The 12,321-nt window shown below is 46.5% G+C and overlaps 1 non-coding gene across 1 annotated transcript; it reads right to left on the bottom strand.

Moving 5' to 3' along the window:
• Nucleotides 1-11,224: 11,224 nt before the first annotated feature.
• On the bottom strand, nucleotides 11,225-11,388 carry LOC115869633. The gene has a single exon (XR_004046296.1). It is a non-coding gene; the product is annotated as a U1 spliceosomal RNA (small nuclear RNA).
• Between the last annotated feature and the right edge of the window lie 933 nt (nucleotides 11,389-12,321).

Here is a 12,321-nt window from a genome sequence, read left to right as displayed (position 1 = left end):
GGCCACTCCTTTAGATTCTTCCTCAGCACATTACTGAGCACATTTCCAGACCTACTCCCAAGATCATTCCCCACAAGTAACTCCCTTCCAGTTTTTGGTGTGGTGACCCACTTCAATGACATACCTGCTGATAGTCTCTCGATCTCTGTCAAGCCTGGTGTGGTAGACTCCTTTGACTGCTGCTCCCCCCCACCCCAAATCCATCCCTTCCTTCTTTCAGGGTTAAGATGGCCCAGATCCAAACAGCCTTCCTTATTGCTAAGTGTGGCCATTAGACTAAGTTCTGGCCAATGATCTGGAAAGAGCAGCAACAGCACCCTCTCTGAAACGTGTTCTTACAAACAGTGAAGGTGTGCTTTTGGCCCATTCCCTGTGTCTCCTTATTAGGACACAGGGAGGACTGGAAAGCATGGAGTGAGGACAGAGTGATCCCACTATTCTTGAACGGGACCTCTGGATGGTGGCATGAGAAAAATGCACCTAGATTGTGTTACCATCGTATGGGAACACTTCATCTGGCAGCTGAACTGATAGGTAACTAATACAGATGGCAAGCTTCAACCACTTGGGAGGGACTTCCACTTGGATCACTCTAAGCAACAGGGTAGCCCCTCCCCTCCCCTTCGTGTCCCTACTGGATGTCAGTGGAGTTCCACAGTACAGCCATTCACCTGCTTGATGGTGATGACCTAAAGAATCACTCTGTCAGACACAAATGTCTAAGCTGAGCACTCCAGCCCAAAGCTAACCACCCTCTTGAAATGCCACATGATGAAAAGACGGTTGGAAATACCCAGGCAAATCTCCCTTTTCCTTCCATTCCTCTGGGGTTTGCATCTGTATGGTCCTTGCTTGGAAAGAACATTCCCCAACATGAGCCAGCACATCGGCTAAGCCCGGCAGACCTACTCCATTACAACTAATAATGGGACTCAAGCACTTTAGAAGCTCTTACTAATTGAGCCGCTGAATATCCCTATGAAGTAGGTAACTATTATCATCCCCAATTACTGTCAAGAAGCTGAGCTGCAGAGACATTAAGTGGCTTGACAGAACCATGCAGAAAGGTTTCAGGCAAAGCAAGTGCCCTGGAAGAGCCAGACTTTCAACCTCAATCAAAGCAATCAGAATCAGCCTGAAAGTTAGGAGTCCTGAGCTCTGGTGGCAGGCCTGTCACTAACCACACAGTAGGAAAGATCAGTTCCTCTCCCTGTGATCTGTGTGTGGTGTGTGTGTGCGCGTGCGTGTGTACAGGTCTGAGTAAGGTGAGAGCAGTCCCCAGGTGTGCTGGAGGCATGGGAGCTTGGGGAGAGGCAGTGCTGGGGCCTTGGGGATCTTGTCCAAGCTAAGGTGCAGTTAGCATCGCATGTGCTGAAGCATAGCCCCACCCAGCCTGGGAGGCCAAGTTTATGGAGTGATGGGGTTTGACCAGCAGCTCAGAGAGGAAAATTGGAGGAACTGTGCCCAAAGAGCTTCAAAGCAACCCTCTGAAGAAGGTCCCCAATCCAGAGAGCATGTGGAGGCAATGCAGTCAGGAGTCTAACATGCGGTTAGATATGGTTGCTGTGGCCTGGGGCATACACATGTTTCATATACGGAGACTGGTCACCTGAGCACCCGGTAACACAGCATCTCACTGAGGTCCTTGTGCCAGGATCCAGTGCAACGGGATATTTCTCCCTGAGGTCTCTCAGGGTTTCCACCCATGCTGCAGTCTGCACTGGCTGTGCACACTGTCTATGCTGGCCCCAGGCAATAGGTGATGGGCTCCAGGCTCAATTTCTTGAACCTTCACTGCTGAGGGCCTGGTTAGTTCCCTACAACAAGGGGAAAGAAAGGGCTGTGGGCTCCCCCTCCCGTCCCCAGCTTCTTAGTAAAATGAATTCAGTCTGGCCAATCCCTTGTAATGTATAGTTCAACACGCTTTGACAAAGTGGCCCAGTCTTCCGTCCCTGCACAATGAAAACACAGAACATTTTCATCCTTCTGGAAAATCCCCCAAAGCCCCACCTCAGCTGAGCCCTCTGCCCCAGCAAGAAATCAATGCCTGGTCTCAATCAGCCCAGGCTGCTTTGTCTGCTCTAGAACGTAAAGAAATGAAATCATTCTGTGCGTTCTGACCCGGTGTCCATTTTTAACATGCGCGTGATCCTGTCCATTACCTGCTGTGAGTAAACATGTCACACCCAGACACACTGCATCCATCCAGGAACATCCTGTCCCCTCAGCACATAAGAATGTGCAGATGAGGGTTCAAAAGGCCAAGTGTGTGACTCTCTCCCTGTCTTCTGCCCACAATAGCCAGGCTGAGGCCTCCCTCCCTCCACTACCCTGGAGTCCAGCAACGTCAGTGCGTCCATCTCCCGCCACTCCACCGGGCCCCAGCACAGAGTCATCACTGTGCCCTGAGGATCCGAGCATCCTGAGAGGTTCTATTTTGGGCTACAATAACAATCCCCAATGCAGGCAAAGAGCCACTACAGCTTAATAGCTAATAATAATAATATTAGCTCCCATTTATCAGAAGGCTCTCTCATCAAGAAACCATACTTAGCATTTGCATCATTAGCTCAGGTAATTTTCAAAGCTCATCCCCACCCCCACCCCCTGGTTAAGTATTATCTTCAGTTTGCAAAAGAAGAAACTGAGGCTCACAGAGATTGGAGTGGGGCTCCTTGGACATTAATATGCAAACAGTTCATCTGAGAGTCTTGTTATAAGACAGAGTTTTGTTCAGTAGGTCTGGGGCGCAAAGCGTGAGATGCTGAGTCTCTTAATAAGCTCCTAACTGCTGCTGCCAGTTCTCAGAGCTCAGTAGGAGTAGCCAGGGGTGAGGCAGCCCCTTTGAGGTCAAGTCCCAGCGAGGGGTGCGGCTGGGGGTGGGGCTTCTAAGAGATGAACTCTGAACATCTGTTTCCAGAGCAGATGCTCTCGACAGTTCTGCTGAGGTTGGGGGGTTCTTGTAAGTCCTTGCTGGTTGCCATGGAGTCGATGCAGCCTCGCAGGGAATCCATATGTGCAGAATGGAACTGTGCTCCATTGGGATTCAAGCCTGTGGCCTTTTCCGAAGCAATCACCAAGCCTTTCTTATGAGGCACCTCTGGGTGGGCTTGACTCACTTTAAGGTGAGCTCTTAATGGGCTGGGCTACTAAGGAACTTAAGTATGAGGGGTACCCCCCAAAAAACAGAATTTCTTTTTCCCCAAAGCTACATATTTAATTTTTTTTAACAAAACAATCTTATCACCTTCAAAGTACTCTCCATTACACTTAATGCATTTGTCGAATCTGTGATTCCGTTCTTGGAAACAATTTTCAAATGCATCTGCTTGGATGGCGACGACACCAGCCTCGTTGTCAAACCCTGTCCTTTCTTGCCCTCTTCATTTGTGGGAACAAAACGTCACACCGAATGAGGTCAGGGGAGTAAGGTGCATGGGGCAAAAGAGGCATGCTGTTTTTTTGCCAAAAACTGGTGCAATGAGATGGCTGCATGAGCAGGTATATTTTTGTGGTGACAAAACCAGTCTGCCACAAATCAGGCTTTTTTTGTTGCACACTGTTAAACTCAATCGTTTCAGAACCTCTAAACAGAGAGCGTGATTAACAGTCTGACCTGGTGGAACCAACTCCAAGTGCACTAAGAGTCAACATTTTCATCTGTTCGGGAAGTTGACCAACATCCAGAATGAGGTTTGTCATCAATTGACATTTCACCTTTTTTGAAATGCGAAAATCACTTGTACACTGAGTTATTCCCAAAACACTGTCATTGTAAGCTGTGTTCAACATCACAACAGTTGCACACATCCTGCAGCATCTTTCCTGAGCAGGAAACAAAACTTCACAGCCACACACTGTTCTCTTAAGTCAGCCAATGAAAAAAAATGAGGTTTGCAGGAAACTACTTTTAGGGAAATTTTCACTGTGACCAGAGAGAACCTTCCCAGGTGATGCCACTGACTGCACTCGAGCGTTTCTCGATGCTTGCCTACCAGGAAAAATGCGTCCTAAGAAAGTTCCACCCAGCAGAGCCTTTTCCCATTTTGGAGGGAGTACCCCTTCTACATAAGTTCCTGGGTGGCTCAAGCCATTAAGAGATCACCTTATAGTGACTTATGTATGTAGAGGAAAAACAAACAAACTGGGGCTGAATTATTTTCCACCACACACGTTTTTGTTTAGCAAGACCTCTTTTTTTTAAATCAATTTATTAGGGGCTCATACAACTCTTATCACAATCCATACATACATCAATTGTGTAAAGCACATTTGTACATTCATTGCCCTCATCATTCTCAAAACATTTGCTCTCCACTTAAACCCCCGGCATCAGGTCCTCATTTTTTCCCCTCCCTCCCCGCTTCCCCCTTCCTCATAAGCCCTTGATAATTTATAAATTATTATTTTGTCATATCTTGCCCTGTCTGACATCTCCCTTCACCCACTTTTCTGTTGTCCATCCCCCATGGAGGAGGTCACATGTAGATCCTTGTCATCGGTTCCCTCTTTCCAACCCACTCTCCCTCTACCCTCCCAGTATCGCCACTCACACCACTGGTCCTGAAGGGATCATCTGCCCTGGATTCCCTGTGTTTCCAGTTCCTATCTGTACCAGTGTACATCCTCTGGTCCAGTCAGACTTGCAAGACCTCTGAAGTAAACTTGTAGACTGTGGAAAGTTATCCCTCAGGGCAGAGACAGAGAGAGTCCATGAGAAATGAAGACAACCAAAACCCAAACCCACTGCCATTCTGACTCACAGCAACCCTTTAGGACATGGTGGAATTACACAGAGGGTTTCCAAGGCTGTGATCTTTACTGTTGGAAGAAAAATGAGCTTATCTATTCCCATAAAAATTTATAGCCTGGGAAACCCTAATAGGGTGGCAATGACTTAGGATACACTCAGTGGCAGTGGTTTGGGTACTGGGTTTTAGAATCTATGCTGAAGCATACATAGTTTTCCCCTGTGGAGTGACTGGTGGGTTTGAACAGTTGATCTTTGGGGTAGCATCCAAGTAAGTGCTTTAACCACTACCAGGAAAATTATCTGGTAATCCTGGGCTAGGGAACAAGGGGAAAATGACAGGAAGAGTGGAGTCCAGAAGGAGAGAGGGAGCAGTTAAGCAGGTCCCAAGGCGGGAATGATGGAATGAATAGCAGACAGCACTGTCTAATGCTCCATTTTAAGGCGTTTGCTCTCCCTCTATGCCGCCCTATAGAGCAGAGGAGAACTTCCCCTGTGGGTCTCTGACATTGTAGCTCTTTACCGGACTAGAAAGCCTCGCTTTCCTTCCATGGAATGGCTGGTGGTTTCAAACTGCTGACCTTGCAGTTAGCAGCCCAACACAGAACCCACTATGCCACCAGGGCTCCTGTAGCCCTTCCTAATCTTTGTCTTAATCCTTCAGCATGGTCTGTTACACCCGGGGGCTTGAGTTGGCAGAAGTTTGGGGAAAGGCAGGATTGGGGTGAAGTGTGAATGAAGGATGCGTGTGAGCAGTAGACAAAGGTGGAGAAGTAAACTAAAGGCAAAATCAGCACCCACAGGAAGTTAGGAGAGGCAGGTAGCTACTTGACCCGTCCCGCAGGTCATCAAACAACGTGGATACCTGAAAAAGGGACTAGGAATGAAGAGGGGCAAGAAACACGAGAAATGGAGGCAAGACAGGAGTCTGATCAAGCCTCGTTTATTGAGCAGAAGGCAGAGGCCTAAATACCCAATGGTGGGCGGGTAACATTGCATCATATGCTAATAAAGCATAACAGGTAGTATCCAATAATCATGCAGCTACAGTATGGAAGAAATGGCAGGCATCAGTCCTCAAACAGGTCCGCATGCAAATGAGGTGCACTTGGATGCCTGGCGGAGGTGTCCAATGAGCATGGCGGCTGCCTGCCACCGAGCGCCTATCATCACAAAGGCCAAACTCAGGCAGGACAATAGGCCAGGGAACATCCGGGAACGGGAAGCTTAAAGACAGAGGACGGACGGCGGCGCAGGCCATGGGCTGAGGGACGTGCAGACTCCCACAGCCACGTAAGACACTGCTGTGCCCCAACACCCAGCCACAAGGGCTGACTTTCCCCCTCGACTGAGCTGGGGACTCCAGCCCACTCTGATGATAATTTTAAAAGCAGACAGTAAGATTTCAGGCCTCCCGTTTCATTTATTCCACATAACCACCTCGGGAAGCAAGAGGGCAGGGGTCAACAACAAAGCCTGGGTAGAGGCATGGGGACTGCTCACAATCTCACTGGAGAACAGGAGAGGGGACCAGAGACGCAGGGTCCTCAACCCTCCCTGGGAATCAAACTCCCCCGGGAGCTTTCAGAATCTCCCCACTGTCTGGAACCACGCACAGAGTGTCTGATTCTGCTCTCTGGAGGCAGGCCCAGGCATCAGTATCTTTCAACAGATAGATAAAAGTTAGAATAAAGTTCAGTCAGGGTGAGGATTTATGTGTAGGTAGAATAACAAAAGTTTCCTCTTAGGGCTTGGTACCAAGGTTTGTTACCCTTGAGTTGATTCCAAATCATGGTCACCCCATTTGCTACCGAACAGAACTACAGAGTTTTCGTGGCTGCAATCTTTACAGAAGCAAACTTCCTGGTCTTTGTTCTGTCATGCTGCTGGGTGGGTTTAAACCACAGAACTTTCAGGTAGCAGCAGGCTACAGTGCGTGCTACTCAGGGACCTCTGGCACACAGTCAGCCTCTGTTTAACGCTATTAGATGATGTGGACATTTTCACTGTGCAAACACAAGCCCGAAGATAGATACTATAGTTCTCAGACTCCTTCTATCCTCAGGATCCCCTGGAGGGTTTGTTACACAGATGACCGGGCTTCATCCCCAACCCTGATCGAGTGGGCTCTCAGCCTTTGCTGAAGCTGCTGGTCTAAGGACCACACTCTGAAAACCAGCTCTGGAAAGAAATCGAGAGAGAGTGAGTTCCAAAGGCAAAGGCTAGTCTATCAATTGTGCTTGGTGTGGCCCATCCGGCTCGGGCTGTTCCAGAAGTCTGCCAGGCCAGGTGAGAGGCTCTGCTGTCAAACCTGCCGTTTGCCAGGTGCAGCGCCTAGTAGGTGTGGCAAACACACTGCTGGCTAGCAGCCCATCTTCCAGGCTGGGGCCCCACAACTGAGGGCTGACGGGAGGCTGAAACGAACAGAAAACATCTGTAGCCTAGGCAACAGTCTGGCACCCCTAACCAGAGACCACTTGGAAAGGAGAGGCTGGGGAAGGAGGAAAGGAAAATGTGGACGAGAAGGCAAACTTGGTGGCAAACATCCAAGCATTTGCTTGTGTGCACGCTCGCTCAGTGACACACATGACAGCTATGCATTGTACATGCTTCCAACCTGACTGGAGAGAGAGGAACCGAGACACAGGCCTCTGTTAATCTTACGTGTGGTGGCTCTGGAAACCTCTGTATTTTCTGATCTCGGGAAAGAATCCAGGCACTGTCTCCTTTGAGTTGCTATAAGTTGAGTCACGTGACCTCCCACTCACTCCACTATCACTCTGACCCCAGTCTGATCAGACGTATTAACCCAAAGAGCCTGTAGACCAGCGGTTCTCAACCTTCCTAATGCTGCGACCCTTTAATACAGTTCCTCATGTTGTGGTGACACCCCAACCACAAAATTATTTTCGTTACTGCTTCGTAATTGCAATTTTGCTACTGTTATGAATTGGGCGAGCCCTGTGAAAGGGTTGTTCGACCCCCAAAGGGGTTTCGATCCACAGGTTGAGAACCACTGCTGTAGACATAGGCGGGAAGTCCCTGGGTAGAGTAAATGGTTAATGCACTCAGCTGCACAATAAATAGCTGAGGGTTCAAGACCACCAGAAGAAAGTTCTGGAGATCCAATTCCTCCCCGAAAAAAAACATCCATTAAAAGCCCTGGAGCACAGCTCTATTCTGACACAGACAAGCCCACGTTTCTCCTCTGCCGTGGAGTCATAGAAACCAACAGAGATGTTCCGAGGCTGGAATCTTTACAGGAGCAGATAACCTCGACTTTCACACACGGAGCGGCTGGTGGCTTTGAGCCACGGATCTTGTGGTTAGCAGTCCAATGTTTACCCTTTGGGGTCACAATTCCTTAAAACTCCCACTGCCATCGAGTTGACGAGTTGATTCTGACTCATAGTGACCCTACAGGACACGGTAGAATTGCCCCTGTGGGTTCCCAAGACTAAATCTTTACAGGTATAGGAAGCCTTGTCTTTCTCCTGTGGAGGGGCTAGTGGTTTCAAACTACTGACCTCATGATTAGCAGCCCAATTCATAACCACGACACCACTAGGGTTCCTCTGAGGTCATAAGTCGTTGGAATCAAGTAGATAGTAACTGGTACTGGGAGGCATAACAGGGAACCAAACAGCCAAGGAGAGAGCCTGTTGTAAGAACTCTGACCAATACAGAAACCCTACAATGGACAGTGGCCCCCTTTTTAAGTTGAAGCTTCCTCTTTGGGATATACATGGGTTGAAGGCAAAGAAGCTGCAATGCTATGGAGACGAGATATAAAAAATAGTGAAAAATGAGAAGTTGAGCCATCAGAAGGACGAGAGGAGTAGCGTGGACAGTCTTTTCTGAAGGGATGATATGATGGCCGGGCCATTCGAACTGCTGGTGGACCCTGACCCTGTCCGCACTCATCTCATCTCCTGCCCTCTGAAGCTCATAGCCAGGGAGTCTTTCCCCTACCCTGCCCCATCCCGTGGAGCAGGCAGAGAAGTTTAGCTTTAATCCGAAGACCCCAGGGACCACAATCCCCAAGGTGGAACATCTATTAAACTCAAAGTCATGAACACATGGGTGTGGCCTCTCCTTGTCTCCTCCTTCCATGTGACGGCGTCAGAAGAGCTGGGGCAGCACCAGCCTTTTCTGCTTTGTCAGACATTTGTCTCCACGTGGAAATTCCCTTACCTCCTCTTTGGATAAATCTCTCTCTCTCTCCATGTATGGCTTCTACCCTTTTTTCTCATTGCCACAGTGAAATCAGGAACTCATATTTGGGCTGCTTTAGTTTTAAGTATCAAGTGCCACATGAACTCAGATAAAGAGGTTGTACAGTGCTATTGATTGAACTGGGACCAAAGAAACGTACCAGAATTCTAACCCCTAGACCTGTGAGCGTGACCCTGCTTAGGTATACTAAAATTGCCACTACCACAGTCGGGTCCTAAGCCTAATTTATTCTGAGTGGTATCTTATAAAAAGAGAAAATAAACACAGTGACAGACATACAACTGGGAGAGACCATTTGAGGACCATCTACAAGCCAAAGAACGCCTGGGCTGTTGACAAGGATGGCCTCTCCCCTAGAGCTGATGCCCTGATATGAACTTCTATTAGCCAAACATCGAGACAATAAATTCCTGGTCTTTAAAGCCACCCCCTTGTGGCACTTTTGTTATGGAGCCCTTCGTAGCTAAGGCTCATTCGAGTTCTCTACAGGAAAATGGAGAGACCCAGTGAAATATGATCATGCTTTCTTCAGGACTCTTGTGGTTCAAACTGGCTTAAGAAGAGAATGAGGAGAAAGAGACGAGGGTGAACTTGCTTCAGTAACTTCCAGCATAACTGCATCCAGGGGCCTCAAGAATTGCATTAGGATGGATTGTTTTCCCATTTTCCACGCACTTCCCTCAACTCTTGAGAAGTAAGTGTGCCCATCAGCAACTGCAGGTTTGCGTTCTACCAGTGCAAATAAGTGGAGTTCTTCACTTCTGTTAGATCAAGAGTCCTGGAGACCCATCATTGCTGCACTGGGTTCGGTGCTCCCCCAGAGACAAGGGGGCAAAGGAAAGTCTAGGCCCTGTTACCAGAAGAATGGAGAATGCCTGCTGGGCAGGCAAAACCAACAAAAGCTTACCACATTATACTTTATAGCTCCATTCTCTTTGTCTATATTTTTCCCAGGAAGGGTGGGCTAAAGCAGGAAGGGTGTGTACAGATGGGTCGACCCAGAAACATCTCCAGAACACCCAACATGTCTAGTTGCCAGGAGCCTCCCAGTATGGGTGTTAGGATGTTTCCTTTGGGTCATCTCTTTCTTCTGTAATTACAGAACACAAACATGACTCTCGTATAAGGTCCAAGGACACTTTGTCCATGACATTTCTCCAAATGGGGAGACTGAAGACGGTGTTCCCCACGCATGCACTCAGGATACAAATAAGAAGTATGCAAGGGCTACACCTTAAAACAGAGTCTCCTGGCTAATTTCCTAGAGCCCTGATAACAGTGCTTTCTTGAGCCTCAAGGCTTCTAAACCGACTGCTAAGTCCAAGATCTAAAATCCCAGATTATCGTATAGCTTAGAACAAAGGCAGAAGGGGATCCTTTTTGGTATATTCCTCAAGATAATGCCTTCTGTATTTTCCAAAAGGAGTAATGATGGATACACACAAAGAGTTTACTACAAGTATATTGACTTATGTGTCATGTGTAATAGAAAAGAATTGGAAGAAATTTAAAATTTCAACCAGAAGGGATGCATTAAACAACTAAGGGTACACTCATCCAGAAGTTATGCAGCCATTATGAAGAAATATTATGTAGCCAATAAAAATAGTTAGGTGACCATTGAATGACATGAGAAAATAGTCAGGATATATTGCTAAAAAAATTAGAATACAATCCAGCTTTTAATTTTTTTAAAAAGTATACACCCATATGTAGATAACATATCACAATGTTAATAGAAATTATTTTTGTGAGTGGGGTTAATAGTGATTTAAGTTTCTTTATTTTTCTATGTTCCAACATTCCAGATTTTGTATAATAGCAAGTATCACTTTTATAAATGCACAAAATCAATGTCATCTTTATATATATCAATAATGGTATGTACTGGTATTACAAAATCAACATATATTTACTAAATAAATCAATGGTTACTTTTTTGTTGTTGCTAATCTATACTTCCTAAAATGTGTATTTCCATTTTTTTAAAAGTCATTTTCAAACATATTTTGCCCATACACTGTAATTCATCTACAAGGAATGCCATGACGTCTGTGCCTGTGGTGTGTGTGTGTGTGTGTGTGTGTGTGTGTGTGTAAGAAAGAGAAAGAGAAAAGGAGAAAGTGTGAAAGACCGTGGAGACTCATATCTTAGGGTCCTTTCATTCACAAAACTTCAGTTGACAGCTCACTCAGATTCAAGGGCTGAGCTGCATATATTTTTTCTCTTCTTTTTGAACAGGGGAGAGCGCGAATGCAGTCCCCCACTACCACAAATTATGCAGTCGAGGTTCCCACATTTGGGGAAATCGCAGGGGTCAGCACATCCGGAGTGCAATGGATAAGCCTCGCCCTGGGAAAACCACCTTCGTGATCATGGTATCTCCCCTGCCAGGTAAGTATTCTTCTTCTTTTTTTTTGCATATATCTTTTCATAAGTGCTGCACTCATTTTCCCACCACTTGTCTGTCCGTTTGTCATACTGTGCTGGTTTGTGTATTGCTGTGGTGCTGGAAGCTATGTCATTGATATTTCAAATACCAGCGGGGTCACCCAAAGTGAATAGGTTTCAGCAGAGATTCCAGACTAAGACTAGACTAAGAAAAGGAACAGGCTGTCCACTTCCAAGGCATTAGCCATGGAAAACCTTATGGACAGCATTGAGACATTGTCAGATGCTGAAAACCTCATGAATAGAAGCAGCACATTGTCAGAGACAGTATCAGGAGATGAGCTCCTCAGATCAGAAGGCATTCAAAATGTGACTGAGGAAGAGTAGCGTTGACTATAGTGATATGGTTGGAGTGAAACCTGTGAGAGTGAAGCCTTTGGAACCATCATTTGCTGATGGGGTATGACTCAATATGAGAAGAAACAGGTGCAAGCATCAATTAATAATCAGAGCTTGTAATGTATTAAGTATGAGTCTAGGAAAATTAGCAGCTGTCAAAAATGAAGTGGAAGGCATAAAGATCAACATTCTAGGTGTTAGTGTGCTGAAATGGACTGGTATTAGCCAGTCTGAATCACAATCAGGTGGTACACTATGCTGAGAATGACCCAATCAAGAAGCACTGTGTTGCATCCATTGTCAAAAAGGATATTTCAAGAATTGTCTTGAAGTACAATGCTGTGATGCTATCCTCATACAAGGAAATCCAGTCAATGAAATTCTTATTCAAATTTATGTACCAACTACTAAAGCTAGTGATGCAGAAATTTCATAATTATAGCAATGTCTTAGAGTCTAAAGTTGGTCACATGTGCAGTCAAGATGCATTGATAATTATTGTCAGTTGGAATGCAAAAGTTGGAAACAAAGAGGAAGGAACAGTA

Source organism: Echinops telfairi, unplaced genomic scaffold, assembly GCF_000313985.2.
Source record: "Echinops telfairi isolate 266 unplaced genomic scaffold, ASM31398v2 ScPeMD7_31;HRSCAF=116, whole genome shotgun sequence".
Lineage (NCBI taxonomy): Eukaryota > Metazoa > Chordata > Mammalia > Afrosoricida > Tenrecidae > Echinops > Echinops telfairi.
The sequence above is the reverse complement of the archived record's forward strand: the minus strand, read 5'-3'. Positions and strand labels throughout refer to the sequence as shown.